This window comes from Hemitrygon akajei, chromosome 10 (assembly GCF_048418815.1).
Source record: "Hemitrygon akajei chromosome 10, sHemAka1.3, whole genome shotgun sequence".
NCBI classification, from domain to species: domain Eukaryota; kingdom Metazoa; phylum Chordata; class Chondrichthyes; order Myliobatiformes; family Dasyatidae; genus Hemitrygon; species Hemitrygon akajei.
Window position 1 is genome coordinate 115,448,886 of NC_133133.1, and position 20,762 is coordinate 115,469,647.

Sequence of the window (20,762 nt, forward strand, 5' to 3'; positions counted from 1 at the left end):
GGAGTACAATCTGGATAGGAGGCCAGGTGAGGGGGAAGGTGAGTGGGGATGAAGTAAGAAGCTGGGAGGTGATAGATGGAAGAGGTAAAGGGCTGGAGAGGAAGGAACCTGCTAGGAGGGGAGAGTGAACCAATTAAAGGAAGGGATGTGGAGGTGGGGGGGGGGCAGAGTGATGCATTGTGCAGAGGAGAGAAGAGAAGGTTTAAGAGGAGAATCAGAGTGGGAAATGAAAGGAGAGAGAAATGGGAGATATTACTGGAAGGTAGAGACATCGTTGTTCCTGCCATCAGGTTGAAGGCTTCTCAGATGGACTTTGCAGTGTTGTTCTTCCAACCTGAGGGTGACCTCATTGTGGCAGTAGAGGAAGTCATGGACAGACACATCAGTAGGGGAGTGGGAAGACAAATGAAATGGGTGGCCTCCGGGAGATTTCACTTCTACTGGCAGACAGAACAAAGGTAATGGTAATGTACCGTAAGTGTTGATAATCTGAAGTGAGGACAGAAAATTCTGGAAAGATCCAACGGACCAAACAGGCTGAGTGGGGCGAGAAAGGTAGAATGAACACAAGATTAACTGTGTTGGTCACAACACCGTAATTTCTCCTGATCAAGCTCCATTCAGTCACTGGTTGAAACACAATTTATTCTACAGCCCTGTTTATAGAGCCATGTCCTTCGGCCTACCGTGTCTATGCTCAAGAATCATGCCTCTTTACGCTGATCCGCTTTACTTACATTTACCGAGTCTCTACCTATGACTTGCTCGGGGTGCCAGGGAGGGGCAGCCCCTCTGGTGAAGGGGCTTGTCGTGCCCATTCTGGGGCAGCTCACTCACCATTGGTCCCCACCGGATGCTCAGCTCTAGCCTGTGGCTCCAAGTAGCTGTTTGCATGTGACAGCGGCCACACCACCTCAACAGGAGGTCTAAACCAGGTGAGGGATGCCGGCGGGCTTCAAACCCTGGTGAAATAAGGACATGCCTGTCAAGTCAGCTCTGGTGGACTAGGCGGATGAGATCTACAGTAGGTCCAATGGGCAAGGAGGAGGTTCTGCAAAGCTTCATGGGGAGCAAAGGGCATGACAAGGCACAGAAGTCATGGTTATGCACAGCAACCAAGGAAGACCCCCATAGCACTGGTCCTGGACTTCCGGGGCCGAGGGAGTGGAACAGCTCCAGTGCAACGGCTTTTCCACCGTAAAAACTCTCCTTCACAGACCTCCTGTCATTGTCGGGTAAAACAGACAACCAAGGTGACTTGCTCATATGCCTCTTAAACGTGTTACTGTTCCTGCCTCTGCTGGCCGCTCATACCAGATACCAGCTACAGGTACTTCCTTTAAACCTCCCCTCTTATGCCCTCTAGTTTTGGATGCCCCTTACCCTGTGACTCTCCATCCTATCTTTGCCCCTCATTATTTGATATGCTTTTGGCATATCAACTCTCTGCCTTCTTCACTAGAGGAAAAACATAGAACATACAACGGTACAGGCCTTTCAGCTCACAATGTTGTGCTGACCCTTTAACTTACTCTAAGACCAATGTAACCCTTCCCTTTCATGTAGCCCTCCATTTTTCTTTCATCCATCTAAATTTCTTAAATGCCCCTATCGTATCTGCCTCTACCACCACTCCTGCAGTGCGTCCACACATCTACCACTCTTTGTTAAAAAACCTACCTCTGACATTTTCCCTATACTACCCTTTAATCACCTTAAAATTATGCCCCTCGTACTAACCATTTCCTCTGGGTAAAAGTGGCGGGCTGTCCACTCTTTGCCTCCTTGTACACCTTTATCAAGTCACCTCTCATCCTCTTTCGCTCCAAAGAGAGAAGTCCGAGTTCACCCAAACTATCATGTTTAGAAATGCTCTCTAATTCAGGCAGCATCCTGGTAAGTCTCCTCTGCACTCTCTCTGTTTCTTCCATGTCCTACTCTTCTCTGCTCTATAAGAACTGCAGCTCCTCGAGTCTCTCCACGTAACTGAAGTTCCCTGTGAGGTTGAGCTGCTGTCTCACAGCTCTAATGATCTGGGATTTCTCCTGTCTTTGGGTGCTGTCTGTGTGGAGTTTGCATGCTCTCCCTGTGACTGCATGAGTTTCCCCTGGATGTTAGCAGATCCCTCCCACATCTCAAAGCCCCTGCAGGTTGGGTAGGTTAATTAGTTACTAAGTTACCCCTGCTGTACAGGTGAGGGGTAGAATCTGTGGGGGGGGGGATGTTGATAGGAATAGGGGGAAAATGAAATGAGATTAATGTAGGCTTGGTGTACATGATGGTCAACTTGGTCTCAATGGGCAGAAGGGCCTATTTCCCTGATGAGTAACTTCACGACTCTCTGGAATTGGTTTAGTAAATCTGTACCCTCTCCAATTCTTTAAAGTCATTCAAAATGGGTCAGGCAGCATCGACAGAGTAGATGTTTTGGCTGATTCCCTTCATTAGGACTAGGCATCTGTAGAATCTCTAAGGGTCATTTATGAAGCAATAATTTACCAATGTACCTTACTTACAAAACCAAAGGGTAAATCAGTTGCTCTCTGTACTGTGGGAATACCCGTCAGCATAAATTTAGCAGTACTGACAATAATTACACAGCTGCCAACCTGCACTGGGCTCTGACTCTCACAGGCAAAGCTGCTACAGCTTTCCTTCCAATGTAACAACAGCTTTAAAAATATATATATATAATTTCCTCAGGCTTCCTGTAACCTTAAATAAATAAATCCTGTATTAGCTGCTGTTTTTTTAAATTCCTAGAATGATATTTCCAAGGGATTATTTCAATGCTGCATAAGAATATAAAAATATTTGGAGCAAAATCGAACCCTGATGTACTCTTGCTCTGATGGACAATATGATCAGGACTGACACTTGGCCTCAGCACCACTTTTCCTGCCTGTTCCTCTGACTGGCTCCTACTCCAGTTCTGGTGGCCTTATTACAGGAAGAATGCAAGAGCTTCAGAGACGATACAAAGATTAGCCAGGCTGCTGCCTGGATTAGAACACATGTTTTGTGAGGTTAGATTGAGCGAGTTAGGGCTTTTCTCTTTGGAGTGAAGGAGGATGAGGGATGATTTGATGGAGATGTACGAGTTGGTAAGAGGCACAGATTGAGTGTTCAGCCAGGGTGTTTCATATTCCATGTCCTATGTTCTGTAAGTCAAGCTTGAATTGATTGAATAATTTCTCCTCCATATAGGTTGAGTGAACTCAGCCTTTTCTCCTTAGAGTGGCAGATGAGAGGTGACCTGATAGAGATGTACAAGATGATGAGAGGCATTGATCGTGTGGATAGTCAGAGGCTTTTTCCCAGGGCTGAAGTGGCTAATATAAGTAAGTTTTAGTCAAGTTTTAGACATAGTTTTAAGTCAAGTCAAGTCACTTTTTATTGTCATTTTGACCATAACTGCTGGTACAGTACACAGTAAAAATGAGACAATGTTTTTCAGGACCATGGTGCTACGTGAAACAGTACAAAAACTACACTGAACTACGTAAACCAACACAAAAACTGCACTAGACTACAGACCTACCCAGGACTGCATAAAGAACACAGAACAATGCAGGCATTACAATAAATAATAAACAAGACAATAGGCACAGCAGATGGCAGTAGGTTGGTAGTCCAATGGCTTGGGGGAATATCTGTTACATAAATAAACAGCTGAATGGCGGCATCCGGGATTCCATCCGTTTCTGTACTCCCACCGAGTATTTCGTTGTCACAGATGCAGTCCAATTTAATGTCCATTGGAGAACAGAATGGATGGGAGAGCCGGCCGGCTAGGTATTGCTTTTTTCCTGGCACGGACTCCTGCCCGCTCGCCTCGGTTCCACTTCCTCTCACACCGCTTATGACATCCCCACCTCCGGCCACCGGCATCAGGTGACTCCGAGGACTGTAGGCCCGATTCCCTCAGCAAGCCGAGGTCGCACAATCTAACCAGCAGATTTTCATGAAGGTTTGTTTTTGGGCGATCTCTGTACTGTAGCAGTATCTGATGATGGTAGATAGTCACTCTGTTATCCATTGCCCTAAATCCTAATTGTGCCTTCAAATTAAATTAAAAAACTAAATTAAAGTAGCACCAGGTTAGTTAAGGTGCTTGGACGCAGGTACAGAGGAGATGTCAGGGTAAGTTTTTTATGCAGAGAGTGGTGAGTATGTGGAATGGGCTGCCGGCAACAGTAGTGTAGGCCGATACAATAGGGTCTTTTAAGAGACTCCTGGACAGGTACATAGAGCTCAGAAAAATAGAGGGCTATGGAGTGCAGTAATAGCATCGTGCTAAGCACTATGCTACCGTGATGCAAACTTACCTTAATCAGCTGACCCTTTTGTTCCAGTGCCCTGTGGCAGGAGGACTTCTAGGTAATCCTGACAACCTGTACATTGCCCTACCCATACATGAGGGACAAGCTTTTCACATAGAGGGTAGCAAGTGTATGGAAGAAGCTGCCAGAGGAGGTGGTTGAAGCAGGCACAATAGTATCATTTAAGAAACATATTTTCCTCTCTGCTATCAGATTTCTGGATGGACAATGAACCTATGAACTCACTAATTTTCCTCTCTTTTTGCTAGACTTATTTAATATATATATTTACTCTTATTATACATACTGTATATATACATATATAGTAATTTATAGTTTTTTAAAATTATGTATTGCAATGTACTGATGCTACAAAACAACAAATTTCATGACAGTACAGTCTTCCATGTGGTGGTGTGCTGGGGCAATGGCATTGACTCAGGTGATGCCAACAGACTCAATAAACTGATTAGAAAGGCTGGCTCTGTTATAGGAGTCAAACTGGACACACTGGAGGCTGTGGTAGAACAAAGGACCCTACAAAAAACCCTGGCAGTTCTGGACAATGTTCCTCACCCTCTGCATGCCACCTTGGCTGAACAGAGGAGCACTTTTAGTATAGACTAAGACAACTGCGCTGCTCCGAAGAGCGATATATGAGGTCATTCTTACCCTCGACCATTAGGCTCTATAATGAGTCAACCTATAACCGGGGAAGTGATGACCCCTCCTGTTAGACTGTTTGTGGTAAATTATTTTTTATTCTTTCTACTTCTCTTCTAATATTTAGATCTATGCACTTGTAATGCTTCTGTGATAGTAATTTCCTTTGGGATCAATAAGCTATCTATCTATTATATTCCATGATATTAAATCAGATTCTGATTCTGAAGCACTTGGACAGGTACATTGGGGGGGTGAAAGTGGTGGGTCGTAGAAGGATATGGTCTGAACGCAGGAAATTGGGACCAGCTGGTTGAGCACCATGGTTGGCATGGATTGATTGGGCACTGTGGTTGGCATGGACTGGTTGGCACCACGGTTGGCATGGACTGGTTGGGCTGAAGAGCCTGAATCCATGCTGTATTGCTCTATGATTCTACTACCCAACCATCTTCATGCAGCTCCCTTCGGGCAGGAGGTACAGAAGCCTGAAGTCCTACACCACCAGGTTCAGGAGCAGCTAATTTCTTACAACCATTCGGTTCTTGAAGAAGCCAGGGGAAGAAGTGGGAGGGATGTTTGGGTGACGGATGTTGGAGTGAGTTGACGAGGACAAAGAAACAGGATGATATGGGTTGGGGTGGATGTAGAGGGAATTGGGTAGATCAGGAGGAGAGAGCAATGGGACAAAGGGGGAACAGTTGTAAGTTTCAATAACCCTATTGGGAAAGGTCTTGTTAAATGATCTACCAGTTGGGTTGCTGTCAGTTTTCTCCAGTGATTGCATGAGGACAGAAAATACCGTGTAGGGTGACATGGCAGTGTAGCGGTCCGCACATCGCCTACGATGCCAGCGATCACTGATTCGATTGTGCCGCTCTCTGTAAGGAGTTTGTACGTTCTCTCCGTGATCACATGGGTTTCTTCCTGCGTGCCAAAGGCTCATAAATAGTGGGCATTCTAGAGTGGGGTTGAAAGTGATGATAAATCAGCCATGATGGAATGACAGAGCAGACTCGACGGGCTGAATGGCCTAATTCTGCTCCTATGTCTTATGGTCTTATTCTATGTGGGCACCAGAAGCACAATGACGCTTGCCGTCTGCCCAGCACAACCCTCGCTGATCTGATTTGACGTAACTGACACATTTTACATTCAGTTTTGCTGTACATGTAATAAACAAGGCTAATCTTTACCTTTATCTGTATGACTGTAGGACTAGGAGGAATGTACATATGTGAACTACAAATGAAGAAAATATAGGAGGGGAAAGGTGTGTTTGAACCCAAGGAGAGGATCATGTATCAAATCTGCATACATAATTCCTTCATTTCACTGAATAATCACACAAACGCTATGCATAATTGAACTAATGAAACGTACATTGCATCCAGGCATTAATGAATACCATGAAAGATTAAGGTTAAGGTGATAAGGTTAGCTTTGTTTGTCAAATGTACGTCAAAATATCGAAACATACAGTGAAATGCATTGTTTGCGTCAAAGACCGACGCAGTAAACGGATGTGTCATTGGGTATATTTAAAGCAGAGGTTAATAGGTTCTTGAATAGTGAGGGCATCAAAGGTTACAGGTACAGGGGGAAGGCAAAGGATACTTCTGAGAGGGACAATAAATCAGCCATGATAGAATAGCGGAGCAGACTCAATGGACCAAATGACCTAATTCTGCTCCTGTGTCTTATTATGAATCTTTGAAAATTACTATCCAAGTGGAGGCTCATTTGGCGAGTCATGAAGTGATGACGTTTTGTGGAGGAAGAGCAGTCTGAGGTGGAAAGTGACACTAAGGGAAAAGAGTTATCCATGAACACGGGATAGTAGAGCTGAATGGCCAGTTTTTGCACCTGCTTTTAATTCCTCATCACTCCATGACCGTTTTCTCTCTGACTTCAAGCCTGTGCAGCTCTAACGCTTCTGATGGTAGCTCACCGACCCGATGCCACTCCGCTGCACTCTGCACTCCCTGCCTGACTCCCACTGGGTACTGCCTTCACTTCCAGTTCCAATACCTCCCGTGCTACTTTGCACTTTAAGGCTCCTGTGTAGCCTGAATAAAAGTGATCCATTCGGAGGTAATTAAAAAGCTGCATCCGCCTAATTTTACAGCGACTCAGTGGTAAAGGGATTCGAAGTTCAAAGTTCAATGTGCATTTGTTATCAAAGTACATATAGATTCACTTTCTTACAGGTATTCATGGTAAAATCAAAGAAACACAATAGAATCAAACAAAGATGGACAAACGACTAATGTGCAGATGACAATAAATTTTGCAAATACAAAATAAATAAGTAAATAATACTGAGAGGTTGTCGAGTGCTTGAAAGTGAGCCCATACATTTAAGGAAAATATCAGAATTAGATCTGAGAAACTGGCCAGCACTGCCTTTTCCTGTCCGGAACGGCTTAATTAAGGTTTCAGGAGTACGGTGCACATTCTCCAGTCGCCCGGAAGCCTCGTGTGAGACAGCTTCAAGCACAATAATGAACATTTTTGACACAGTCTGCAAGAATCATTGAAGGCTACGATATTACAAGAGACAGCCGCTTCTTCAGCACAGAACGTAATGATGTTATCTGTTTATATTTCCAGGGACGGACAGGACAGGATATTTCCACTGGGTTGTGTCTGGTTGTCAAAAACAAGCAATCAGCTCTCTGAGTGGAAGTGGGGCATGATTTAATTGTTGGCCGTACGCTGGAAGAAAGCGTGGGTCGCTGCTCAGGCAGCACAAAGGCAACTAAAATTAATGGGATACGTCCTGGGAACGTTCTTACACAGCGAGTCAATTGGGATTATTGACAAAAGACTTCAGTTAGGCTGCATTTGGAGTATTCTGTGCATTTCTGGTCCGTGCATTACAAGAAGGGTATGGAGGCTTCAGAAAGGGTGCAGAAGAGGGTCACTCGGATATTGCCTGGATTAGAGGGCATGAGGTAGAGAGTTATTGCTTTATAGTTCAGCAGTCGAGGTTCAGTTCCTGCCACTGACTGGAGGGTGCTTGAGGATGAGAGGTGACATGACAGAGGTGTGTAAGATGATAAGAGGCATGGATTGAGTGGATAGCCAGGGACGTTTTTCCAGAGCTGTGATTGGAAGGCAGTATAGAGGGGTGTCAGAGGTAAGTGTTCTACACAGAGAGTGGTGGCTGAATGGAGTGCACTGCCAGGGGTGGTGGTAGAAGCAGATATTTACTTATTTGTTTATTCAGGAACAGCCTAACTTCATTTATTTGGGCTCTTCTGACACTATGAGCCACACTGCCCAGCAATCCCTCGATTTAATCTGAAAATTAGAAAATTTTATACTACCTTAATCACACGGTAGCATATGGTGACATATACATTCTTTGTAAAACCATAAGACATAGAAGCAGAATAAGGCCCTTCAGCCCATTGAGTCAGTTCCACCATTCTATAATGCCTGATTTATTTTCCTTCTCAACCCTATTCTCCTGCCTTCTCCCCATAACCTTTGGAACACTTACTAATCAAGAACCTATCAAGCTTTGTTATAAATCCCCAATGACTTGGCCTCCGCAGCTGACTGCAGCATCGAATTCCACAGGTTCACCACCGTCCTTGATGCACCATCAATAACTCACGCTGAGACATAGGAAGCGAGGTATCGGCTTTTATTGACTGGAAGAATGAACAACACTACATCCTGGGGAATGAGGCTCGGCAACAGGCCTCAGTCGCCTTTATACAGGGGTCTGTGGGAGGAGCCACAGGAGCAGTCCAGACAGGTATATGTAGTTCACCACCGTCCTCTCCGACTACACTTCCACTTTCCAAATTCACTCTCCGTTTAGAAAACAGTCAATGCCTTTATTCCTTCTTCCAAAGTACATTGCCACACACTTCCCTTCTCTGTATTATATCTGCCAGTTCATTGCCCAGTCTCCTAATAGAAAGATTAAATATTAGCTGTATCTGTCACATGATAAATAATAAATTTACTTTGCATTTTAGTAAGGTGTGGGTATCAGAAGCATGACAAGACTTGCAGGCAGCCCTGGCACATCCTCAAACTGTGTTGGTTGTTGAAAAAAATGATGTATTTTACTGTATGTTTCAGTGTAAATGTGACAAATAAAGCTAAACTTTATCTTCTTCAAAGTGAATCTTTATTTAATATAAGGTGTTAAACAAAGCTCTATGTGATGAGACATTAACATTATTATCAATGCGGGCTGACTTTCCAAGTACAGAAAGAACTATACTCCCAGAAGTATCATCTTTCACACTGACGTATCTGTCCTTGAAAATAACTACCTGTGAGAGCTTGCTGTGTGCAAATTGGTAGCTGCATGTCCCACCTTTTAACAATAAACGGGGCTTGATAGGTGTTTGATTAATCAGGGCATAAAGGTTGTGGGGAGAAGGCAGGAGGATGGGGTTGAGAGGGATGATAAATCAGCCATGATGGAATGTTGGAGTTGACTCAATCGACTGAATGGCCTAAATCTGCTCCTATCTCTTATGGTCTTAATAACTACACCTCACAAGATCTCCATTGGCCTGGGAGAACTTTGGGAATTGCTGAGAGGTAAAACTAAAAGTAAAGTAAATTTATAATCAAAGTAAATGAAAAGAAAAGTAAAATTTATTATCGAAGTATGTACACTCAGTGGCCACTTTAGTATGTACATCTGCACACCTGCTCGTTAATGCAAATTAACTGATATATTTGTATTAAATTAATGGATAATTTGAGGATATAACAAGCGCAGTGGATAGAGGGGAACAGATGGATGTTATTTACTTGGATTTCCAGAAGGTGTTCGATAAAGTGCCATATAAAAGACATCCATAAGATACAGATGCATAGAGTTTGTCATGGTCTGGATCGGGTTCCCTTTAAATTTCCTTTGTGTTACAAATGGGACCATTGACTCCTTGTTTCCCTTTAAATCCCTGTTTTCCCATGTCGCTCGGGCTTAGTGATTAAAGGCAATTTACTCTCGACCGAACCAGCAGTTTATAAGTCTCCGGCTTCCAGCCATTCGGCGCGAGAGCATTATGGAGTGTTAACGAAGTCACCGAAGCTAGTGCGAGCCAAAGTCATCTATCCGGAGCAAGCCAAGTCTCCTCCCGGAGCAAGCCAAGTCTCCTCCCGAAGCAAGTGCCAGCAAGTCGTCTTCCCTCACCAGAGCGGGTCCGGCAAAGTTAACCGCCAGGGTGAGTCAACAGCTTACTGCTGCTTGGAGCAAACTTGTGTCCAGATAAAAGAACTGTCTATGGTTGTGTGGTCTCCGTCTCCATGTCCTGTGTCGAAAAGGGGCAGAGCAGGCTTGATGGGCCAGATGGCCTACTTCTGCTCCTATTTCTCGTGTTCTTATCTAGTCAGCCAATCATGTGGCAGCAACTTGATGCATAAAAACATTCAGACATGGTCAAGAAGTTCAGTTGTTGTTCAGACCAAATATCAGAATGGGGAAGAAATGTGACTTTGACAGTGGAATGATTGTTGATGCCAGGCGGACTGGGTTGAGTATCTCAGAAACTGCTGATCTCCTGGGATTTTCATGCACAGCGGTCTCCAGAGTTTAGAGAATGGTGCAAAAATCAAAAAAAGACATCCACTGAGCGGCAGTTGTGTAAGCAAAAATGCCTTGTTACAGAGAGAGTTCAGGGGAGAACGGCCTGACAGTTCGAGCTGATGCCTTGTTACAGAGAGAGTTCAGGGGAGAACGGCCTGACAGGTCGAGCTGATCCCTTGTTACAGAGAGAGGTTGGGGGAGAATGGCCTGACAGTTCGAGCTGATGCCTTGTTACAGAGAGAGGTCGGGGGAGAATGGCCTGACAGTTTGAGCTGATGCCTTGTTACAGAGAGAGTTCAGGGGAGAACGGCCTGACAGTTCGAGCTGATGCCTTGTTACAGAGAGAGGTCGGGGGAGAATGGCCTGACAGTTTGAGCTGATGCCTTGTTACAGAGAGAGTTCAGGGGAGAACGGCCTGACAGGTCGAGCTGATGCCTTGTTACAGAGAGAGGTTGGGGGAGAATGGCCTGACAGTTCGAGCTGATGCCTTGTTACAGAGAGAGGTCGGGGGAGAATGGCCTGACAGTTTGAGCTGATGCCTTGTTACAGAGAGAGGTCGGGGGAGAACGGCCTGACAGTTCGAGCTGATGCCTTGTTACAGAGAGAGGTCGGGGGAGAATGGCCTGACAGTTCGAGCTGATGCCTTGTTACAGAGAGAGGTCGGGGGAGAATGGCCTGACAGTTCGAGCTGATGCCTTGTTACAGAGAGAGGTCGGGGGAGAATGGCCTGACAGTTCGAGCTGATGCCTTGTTACAGAGAGAGGTCGGGGGAGAATGGCCTGACAGTTCGAGCTGATGCCTTGTTACAGAGAGAGGTCGGGGGAGAACGGCCTGACAGTTCGAGCTGATGCCTTGTTACAGAGAGAGGTCGGGGGAGAATGGCCTGACAGTTTGAGCTGATGCCTTGTTACAGAGAGAGTTCAGGGGAGAATGGCCTGACAGTTCGAGCTGATGCCTTGTTACAGAGAGAGGTCGGGGGAGAATGGCCTGACAGTTCAAGATGATGGGAAGGTGATAAAACTCAAATAACCAGGTGTTCAACACTGGTGCGCAGAAGAACATCTCTGAACGCACAACACATCAAACGTTGAAGGGGATGGGCTACAGCAGCAAAAGACCACGAGCCTCCTGTACCTTACTTAGTGGAAAGAGTGTACATACTACCCTGAGAAAGATTATCTTGCAGGCGTTTACTGGAAGATAAAGATATACAATAAAAAAAACTATATATAAATAAAAACTGACAAAAAAGTGAGAAAAAGTTGTGCAAGTATTAAAAAAAAATACTGAGTACCCAAGAAATTCTGCAGCTGCTGGAAGTCCAGAGCAGAATACACAAAAAAGCTGGATGAACTCAGCAGGTTGGGCAGCATCCGTTGAAAGAAGCAGTCAACGTTTCGGGCCGAGACCCTTCGTCAGGACTGAAGAAGGAGGGGGCAGGGGCCCTATAAAGAAGGTGGAGGGAGGGTGGAAAACCAATCAGAGGAAAGATCAAGGGGTGGGGGAGGGCAAGCAGGGAGGGGGATAGGCAGGAGAGGTGAAGAAGGAATCTAAGGGGAAAGCACTATGGGTAGTAGAAGAAGGTAGAGTCATGAGAGGTGATAGGCAGCTAGAAGAGGAGACAGAGTGATCCTGCTTTCTCTGGCGGACCGAGCGTAGGTGTTCAGCGAAATGGTCTCCCAGTCTGAAAAGGCCACACCGGGAGAACCAAACGACTCACAGGTGAAGTGTCGCCTCACCTGGAAGGACTGTCTGGGGCCCTGAATGGTCGTGAGGGAGGAAGTGTAAGGGCAGGTGTAGCACTTGTTCTGTTGACAAGGATAAGTGCCAGGAGGGAGATCGGTGGGAAGGGATGAGGGGGAACGAGTGGACAAGGGAGTCGCGTAGGGAGCGATCCCTGCAGAAAGCAGAAAGGTGGGGGGGGAGGGAAAGATGTGCTTGGTAGTGGGATCCTGTTGGAGGTGGCGGAAGTTACGGAGAATTATACGTTGGACCTGGAGGCTGGTGGGGTGGTAGGTAAGGACAAGGGGAACCCGATCCCGAGTGGGGTGGTGGGCGGAGAAAGCAGGATCTCCCAGTGGCCACACATTTTAATTCCACGTCCCATTCCCATTCTGATATGTCTATCCATGGCCTCCTCTACTGTCAAAATGAATCCAAACTCAGGTTGGAGGAACAACCTGAGTTGTTATATATCGGCTGGGTAGCCTCCAACCTGATGGCATGAACATTGACCTCTAACTTCCATTAATGCCCCTCCTCCCCTTTTTACCCCATCCCTGACATATTTAGTTGTTTGCCTGTTCTCCATCTCCCTCTGGTGCTTTCCCCCTTCCCCCTTTCTTTCTCCCGAGGCCTCCCGTCCCATGATCCTTTCCCTTCTCCAGCTCTGTATCACTTTCGCCAATCACCTTTCCAGCTCTTAGCTTCATCCCACCCCCTCCGGTCTACTATCATTTCGCATTTCCCCCTCCCCCCACTACTTTCAAATCTCTTACTATCTTTCCTTTCGGTTAGTCCTGACGAAGGGTCTCGGCCCAAAACATTGACAGTGCTTCTCCCTATAGATGCTGCCTGGCCTGCTGTGTTCCACCAGCATTTTGTGTGTGTTGCTATTGTTGAATGCTGAGCTGTAGTCAATGAGGACTATCCTGTTGGTATGTGATTTTGTCATAGAAGCCTCTACCTTACTTAAGTTTTGATCTCACCTAACCAGTGATTTCCTACCTTGTCAATGGCTCGTATATCTATGACATTTCACAGGCAGGTCATTAAACGCTCAGTCAAGTGTCATGGGCACAAGTATGCTGAGGTACAGTTAAAATCTTACTTGCAGTAGCACCACAGTCACGAAGGTATAAACAACCCTCAGAATATAAATTAAACACACTCAGTGGCCACTTTATTAGGTACACCTGTACACCTGCTCATTAATGCAAACACCTAATTAGCCAATCATGGGGCAGCAACTCATCACAAAAGTGCATGCAGACATGGTGAATGTTTGTGTGCCAGGTTCAAGAAGAGTGGCTTCTGTTCAACCTTCTTGTGAATGCTGACGCTCTGACGCGTCAGACTTTCACTGTGGACTTGTGCACGTGGCAATAAATTTGACTTTGACTTTGAAAACACGGACACAATCAGAGATGTCCATTGTGGTGTCGGAGGTGGGCTGTAGTGTTCTGTTGCTGAGGTAGGGAAAGTGTTGTGTGGGTCAGTTCAAAAACCCAATGACTGCAAGAAAGGGAGCAACGCACACAAAGAGCTGCAGTCATCGAGGGTGGCCGAATAGAACAGCAGATAGTGCGACGTTTTACAGTGATCAGTTTGCAACTCCTGCCTCTGTCTGAGAGAAGTTCGTATGTTCTCCCTATGACCATGTGGGAGTCCTCCATGTACTCTGGTATTGTCTGAAAAGACAAGTGTACATTAAAGACGTACAGGTTAGTTAGGGTTAGTAAGTTGTGGGCATGCTATGTTGGCACCAGAAGTGTGGTGACTCTTGCAGGCTGTCCCCAGCACAGTCTCTAGAGTGTGTTGGTTTTTCACTCAAATGGTGCATTTCACTGTATGTACATATGACAAATAATCCTAATCATTAGAATGCTATGGCACAGACAAAGTCCCTTCTGCCCATCTAACTTGTGCTGGCCTGTTTATCTGACTTCATTAGTTCTCAGCCCAAAATGTTGACTGTTTATTTCTCTCCATTTATGCTGCCCGACTTGCTGAGTTTCTCCAGCATTTTGTGTGTGTTGCTCATGAATCCCAGCATCTGCAGAATCTCTTGTGTTTTTGTCTGCAGGAAAGTAACCATCGCTGAACCAAGTTCATTTCTGACACATCGGCAACTTCACACCCACTGCCTCAACCAAACGTGAATCACTGCCTTAGAGTTTTCCACTTGATTCATCAGTTTATCCGTTGATTCCCTGCTCTGTTGGAAGTTGATTTGATCGGTGTGTAATTTCCTTGTTAACAAAGAAGAAAGGCTTCTATTGAATGAGTCACGGAAGATCCAAACGACTTAAGTGTGCTTGGCTGTGGATTTAATTATACCAAAATGCATTTGTCTGTGCCGAGTGCTATTAGCTTTCCCCATCTCTCTTTGTTTCTTAGTGCTACCGAGCTCTCATAATTCAATAAGTGATGAAAAGCTCATTAATATCGTGGTTTATCCTCCACTGGTCTCTCAAGTACAAAACTTCCCGTGCACCGGAACACATCCAACTGGGGTAGGACTCATGTAGTGAATGGTAGGGCACTGAGGACAGTAGTATCCCTGGAATTCTCAGTTCTACAACACACCCCAGTTTCCTACAGATTATTGCATATGTCTTGGCCTGGTTCATCTTACTGAAATGCAACACCTCGCATTTATGAGTTCTTTATTTATTTTATTTAGCGATACAGCATGGAACAGGCCCTTCTGGCGCAACGAGCTGCACCACGCCACCTCCATGCCGACTTAACCCTATGCTAAGCACAAGGTACTTTACAAAGACCGATGAATTACTAACCAGTATCACTTGGGCTGTGGGGTGAAACAGGAGCACCTGGAAGACCCCTTTGCAATCATGTACAGACCCCTTACAGATGGCATCAAGACTGAACTCCAATGTCCTGAGCTGTAATATCGTTGCACTAACTGCTACACTACCTTGGCACTCTAATTATCCGGAGAACATGCTGTTGTGCATTGTAATGCATTGAATTGATTTGTATGGTGGTATGGAAGACACATCTTTCGACGTACACGTTTGTCTTTGGAGAGAAGGAGGATAAGAGGCAACTTAATAGAGGTGTATATGATTATAAGAGGCATAGGTTAATTGGTAAATTGTTGCTAGGTTAATTGGTCATTATTAATTGTCCCGTGATTAAGCCAGGATTAAATTGGCGGTTACTGGGTGGTTTGGCTCAAAGGGTTAAGATGTGTGGGTGGAGTTAAGATGGTGCCAAGTGGCTGCCTCTTTGAGCTCACTGTGGAAACAGCTTAACTTCTCTTTAATGTCTCTTTTTTTCACCTTTTCAAGGTGGCTGGGGTTCTATTGAGGTCCCTGATCTGCAACGGCACTGCAAAACTGCAGTTTTTCATGGCAGATGAGTTCCCACTCGTGGAGCCTGCCGGCCGGCTGTTTTCCAACGCTCTCCAGCTGCAGGTGGAAGATGGAGCTTCTGGGGTGCGATCCTGTGGACTGCCGATTCCAGGCCAGTGTTGCTGACTGAGCGCTGCGGGAGAAGAATTTCACTGCGACGGATGTATAGACGGAGGTCTCTATAGTTGAGCGGTCACACTCCCTCTCTCTTTCTCTTGATGTTGGGGAGACTTTCGCCACTGTCGTAGGCTGAATCAAAGGGGGTGATGAATCAGCATAAACGAGGGAGATTGAAAATCTGGCTGTGTGGTGCCATAACAGCAACTTCTTCCTGAATGTCAGCAAGACCAAGGAACCAATTATTGACTTCAGGAGGAGGAAACCAGATGTCCATGAGCCGGTCCTCATCGGGGACCAGAGGTGGAGAGGGTTAGTAACTTTAAATTCCTCGGTGTTATCATCTCAGAGGATCTGTCCTGGGTCCAGCACGTAAGTGTCATTACGAAGAAAGCACAGCAGCACCTCTACTTCCTTAAGAGTTTGCAAAGATTCAGCATGTCATCTATAACTTTGACTAACTTCTATAAATGTTTGGTGGACTGGCGGCATCACCGCCTTGCATGGGAACATCAAAGCCCTTGAAAGGAAAATCCTACAAAAAGCAATGGATGTGGCCCAGTCCATCGAGTGCCAGGCCCTCCTCTCCACTGAGCATATCTGCATGGAGAGTTATCGCAGGAAAGCAGAATCCATTTTCAGGGATTCCAACCACCCAGCTCATGCTCTCTTCTCACGAAGAAGGTCCAGGAGCCCCAGCTTCAGGAATAGTTATTACCCCTCAATCATCAGGCTCCTGAACCAGAGGGGATAACTTCACTCAATGTCATTTGTCCCATCACTGAACTGTTCCCACCAACCTATGGACTAAGTGTCAAGGACTCTTCATATCATATATACAGTATGTGCATATTTTATATAATAAATAGATTTTTGGAATCTATTATGGTTATTGGATTTATTGAGTATGCCTGCAAGAAAATGAACCTCAGGGTGGTATGGAGTGACATACGTACTTTAATAATAAATTTACTTTGAACTTTGATCAGACATTTAAGAGGCTATTAGGTAGGCACATGGATGAAAGAATACCAGAGAGCAATATGGGAGAGAAGTCTTAGATTGGCATTAGAGTAGGTTAAAATGCACAACATCATGGGCAAAATAGCCTGTTCTGTGCTGTATTAGTTTTGTTTCTATAAGTCACACAAGGATGGTGGCCTCCCTCACAGCCTGTTGGCACTACATTCCTCTGTGCTCCATCAACAGCCATTCCAGTGAACCCTCTCAACTGGCTCTGGGCAGCTGAACCTGTCATATGCAAACCCATTAACTCACCCTTCCACTTCTTCGTCCAAGTCATTTATAAAAATCGTGAAGGGCAGGAGTCCCAGATATAGATCCCTGCAGAAAACCGCTTGTCTCTGAATTCCAAGCCGAATGCATTGAATCTACAACCAATCTCTGTCTTCCATGCCAAGCCAATTCTGAACCCATGCAGCCACATTTCCCTGTATGTATTTATCAATTTACTTATTCAGACACTTCTGGCTCTTCAAGCCATGCCACCAGCAACCCAATGATTTAACCTTAGCCTTATTATGGGCCAATTTACAATAACTAATTAACCTACTCACAGGTATGTCTTTGGACTGGGGGACGAAACCCGAACACCCGGAGGAAACCCACATGTTCACAGAGAGGATGCTAATGTGGATCCCATTGCCTTCTGACATTCTGAATGAGTTTATCATGGGGAACCTTGCCAAATGCCTTACTAAAATCCATATACACTGCATCCACTGCTCTTCCTTCATCAATCTGTTTTGTCACTTCTTCAAGGAATTCAGTCAGACTGGTGAGGCATGACCTGCTTCTCACAAAGCCATGTTGACTATTCCTAATCAGCCTATGCTTATAGATCCTATCTCGAAGAGTCCATTCCAACAGTTGCCCACTACTGAAGTAAGGCTCACTGGTCTATCATTCCCAGAGTTATCCCTACTCCCCTTCTTGAAATTTACTGGAGGATCTATCTGCATTTGGAAAGGCAAGGACTGATTAGAGATAGTATGACTTGATGCTTGGGAAATTGTGCCTTACAATTCTTTTAGTTTTTCAAAGAGGGCAAATCAATAGATATTGTCTATCATGTCTTCAGGAAGGCTTTAGACAAGGATTTGTCGGCTGGTCTGGAAGGTTAGTTCACATGACATCCATAGAAGGTTGCCCATTGGCTTGGTAGAAGGGGAAGAGGCAAGACACAGATGGGTTGTTTTTCAGACTGGAGGCCTGTGACCAACGATGTACCGCAGGGATCACAGCTGGTCCACTGGTGTTTGTCATATATGTTAACAACTTGAATAGAGTGCGTATGCGGCGTGTTCAGTGTTTGTGGATGACGCCAATATTGGGGGCGTGATGGATTATCTAAAGTTACAACAGGATCCAGAACAACTAAGTGTTACGCTCTATATAACCATGGTTAGACCACACTCGAGAATTGTGTTCAATTTTGGTTGTTTCATTATAGGAAAGATGTGGAAGCTTTAGAGAAGATGCAGAGGAGATTTACCAGGATGCTGCCTAGACTAGAGGGCATGCCCTAGTTGAGTGAGCTAGGGATTTTCTCTTTGGAGGGAAGGAGGATGAGAGTTGACTTGACAGAGGTGTACGTGATGATAAGAGGCATAGATAGAGTGGACAGCCAGAGAATTATTCACAGAACCAAAATGGCTAATACAAGGGGACATAATTTTAAAGTAATTGGAGGAAAGTATAGAGGGATGTCAGAGGTACAGTAGGTTTATTAACACAGAGTGGTGGGCACATGGAACACCCTGCTAGAGGTGGTGGTAGAGACAGACACATTAGAGACATTTAAGAGACTCTGAGGCACATGAACGATAGAAAAATGGAGGGGTAAATGGGAGGAAAGGGTTGGATCGATCTTAGAGTAGGCTAAAAATATTGGCACAACATCATGAGCGGAAGGGCCTGTACTGTGCTGTAGCATTCTCTGTTCAAGGAATAGCCAAGAGAATTTATCTCAAACAAGTGTGAAGTGATTAACTTTGGGAAGTTAAACCAGGGCTGGACATTACAGTATGCAGCGTTGTAGAACAGAGAAGCATAGGGGTACAAATATTTAGTGGCAACAGAGATAAACGAGCAGGTGATGCACTTGTCTTCATCAAATTGGGCACTGAGTACAAGAGTTGGGCTGTCATGTTGTAGCTATGCAAGATGATGGTGAGACCACAGGTGGAATTTTTTGTACAGTTCTGGTCATGTACTTACAGGAATGATGTGATTAAACTGGAGAGGGTGCATAGAGGGATGCTGCCAGGCTGGAGGGGTTGAATTATAAAGAAAGACTGGATAGTCTGGGACTGTTTTCCCTGGAGTGAAGGAGACTGAGTACTGACCTTACAGAAGGTTATAAAATCATAGCGGGTGCATATAAGCAGGACGTTCACAGTCCTTTTCCCAAGTAGGCAAGTCTAAAATCAAAGGGCACAAGTTGAAGGTGAGAGGGGTAAGATTTAAAGAGGACCTGAGCAGCAACTCTTTCACATGGTGACAGGTGTGTATATGGAACAAACTGTCTGAGGAAGTGGTAGAGGTGGGTACAATTTCAATGTTAAAAATATTTGGACTTGTTTATGGATAGAAGAAAGTTTAGGAAGCTATAGACACTTGCTCAGGGTCAGCATGAATCAGTTGGGCCAAAGGGCCTGCTTCCATACTCTACGAGTCTCTGTCTTTGTAAGAAATACTAATAGGAATGTAATGTGCCTCCACAATCTCTTCGGCTAACTCCTTCAGAACCCTGGGTTGTTGTCCGCCTGGTCCAGGTGAAAGGTAAAATATTCAAGGGAAATCTGAAGGGGCACCTCTTCACTCAGAGGATGGTGTGAGTGTGGAACGAGCAGTCAGTGGATGCAGGTTCAATTGTATCATTGAAGAAAAGTTTGGATAGGGAAAGGGATGGGAGGGGTGTGGAGGGCTATGGTCCAGGTTCAGGTAGATGGGATTAGGCAGAAAACCAAGCCGGTATGGACTAGATGGGTCGAGAGGCCTGTTTCTGTGCTGTAGTGCTCTATGACTCTACAATATGACCAATAGACTGAAGTTCTACAGTCTAAAAATTACCACAGGGACAGGCTGGGTAAGGTGGAACTGTTTTCTTGAAGCGATGAAGCTAATAGATGACCTTACAGAAATTTATAAAATCATATGGGACATAGATCAAGTGGATTAAATCTATGTCTGCACGAGTCATGATTAAAAATGAACACCAGTCTCATTTCTACTTATATTTCCCAAACACTGAGGGGTGAAGCCCATTAACTGTAACAACATTATTCTACCCTCTTTCGCAAAACCACAGTAATGCTTCAATAAATGTAATGAGAATCAAAAATGTCTCATTTACATATAAAGTGACAACAATTCTCCTAAATAGTATGATTTCACACCCACTTTGATGAAATATCATGTGATATGTTTCCCTCACCTCCTGCCATATCACAACTGCACAAATAGATCTTGAATCAATCCTGAAATTCCTATTGTGTGGCCAAATAATTTAGAGTGACGATCCGCCGATTTGCAGCTGACTGATAAAAACTAACAGAGCTGAATTTTGTTATCAGAAATAACATGTATGAGAATTGCCAAATGCCGGTTCTAAAGTGTATTACAGAGGAATTGTTACAGTATTATCCCATCTCATTTCATTTACTTAAATGCTGGGGCAATTTCTAACTCTCAATCACTTCAATTAAAATTCAGCTTAATCAGTAGATTCATCAGTGACCATGGATAAATCCCTTACCTGCTTTCGCTGAGGTCTGATTGTAACCTTTGAATACACGGCGATTCTGCAGAGCAAAATTACATGGGCTTCCCTCGAGGCATGCACATCAATACAGGAGATTGTCTGCCTTAATTACTGGGCAGTGATCACAGCTCGCTCGACAGAGGCTCAGAGATTGACAGTGGACCCAGACTTACAGATTCTCCTGATGCACAGATGCTGGCTACGTTTAT

The 20,762-nt window shown here is 45.0% G+C and overlaps 1 protein-coding gene across 3 annotated transcripts in view; it reads right to left on the minus strand.

Moving 5' to 3' along the window:
- Positions 1 to 20,762, minus strand: part of syt1a (synaptotagmin Ia) — a 776,810-nt gene that overhangs the window by 369,846 nt on the left and 386,202 nt on the right. The window contains exon 1 of one of the 3 annotated variants that reach the window (XM_073058794.1): positions 20,548 to 20,715. The exons of the other annotated variants lie outside the window; for them this stretch is intronic. The gene's annotated coding sequence lies outside the window, so the exon portion shown is untranslated. Of the gene's footprint in view, positions 1 to 20,547; positions 20,716 to 20,762 lie in introns of those variants that run through there. 3 annotated transcript variants of the gene reach the window in all.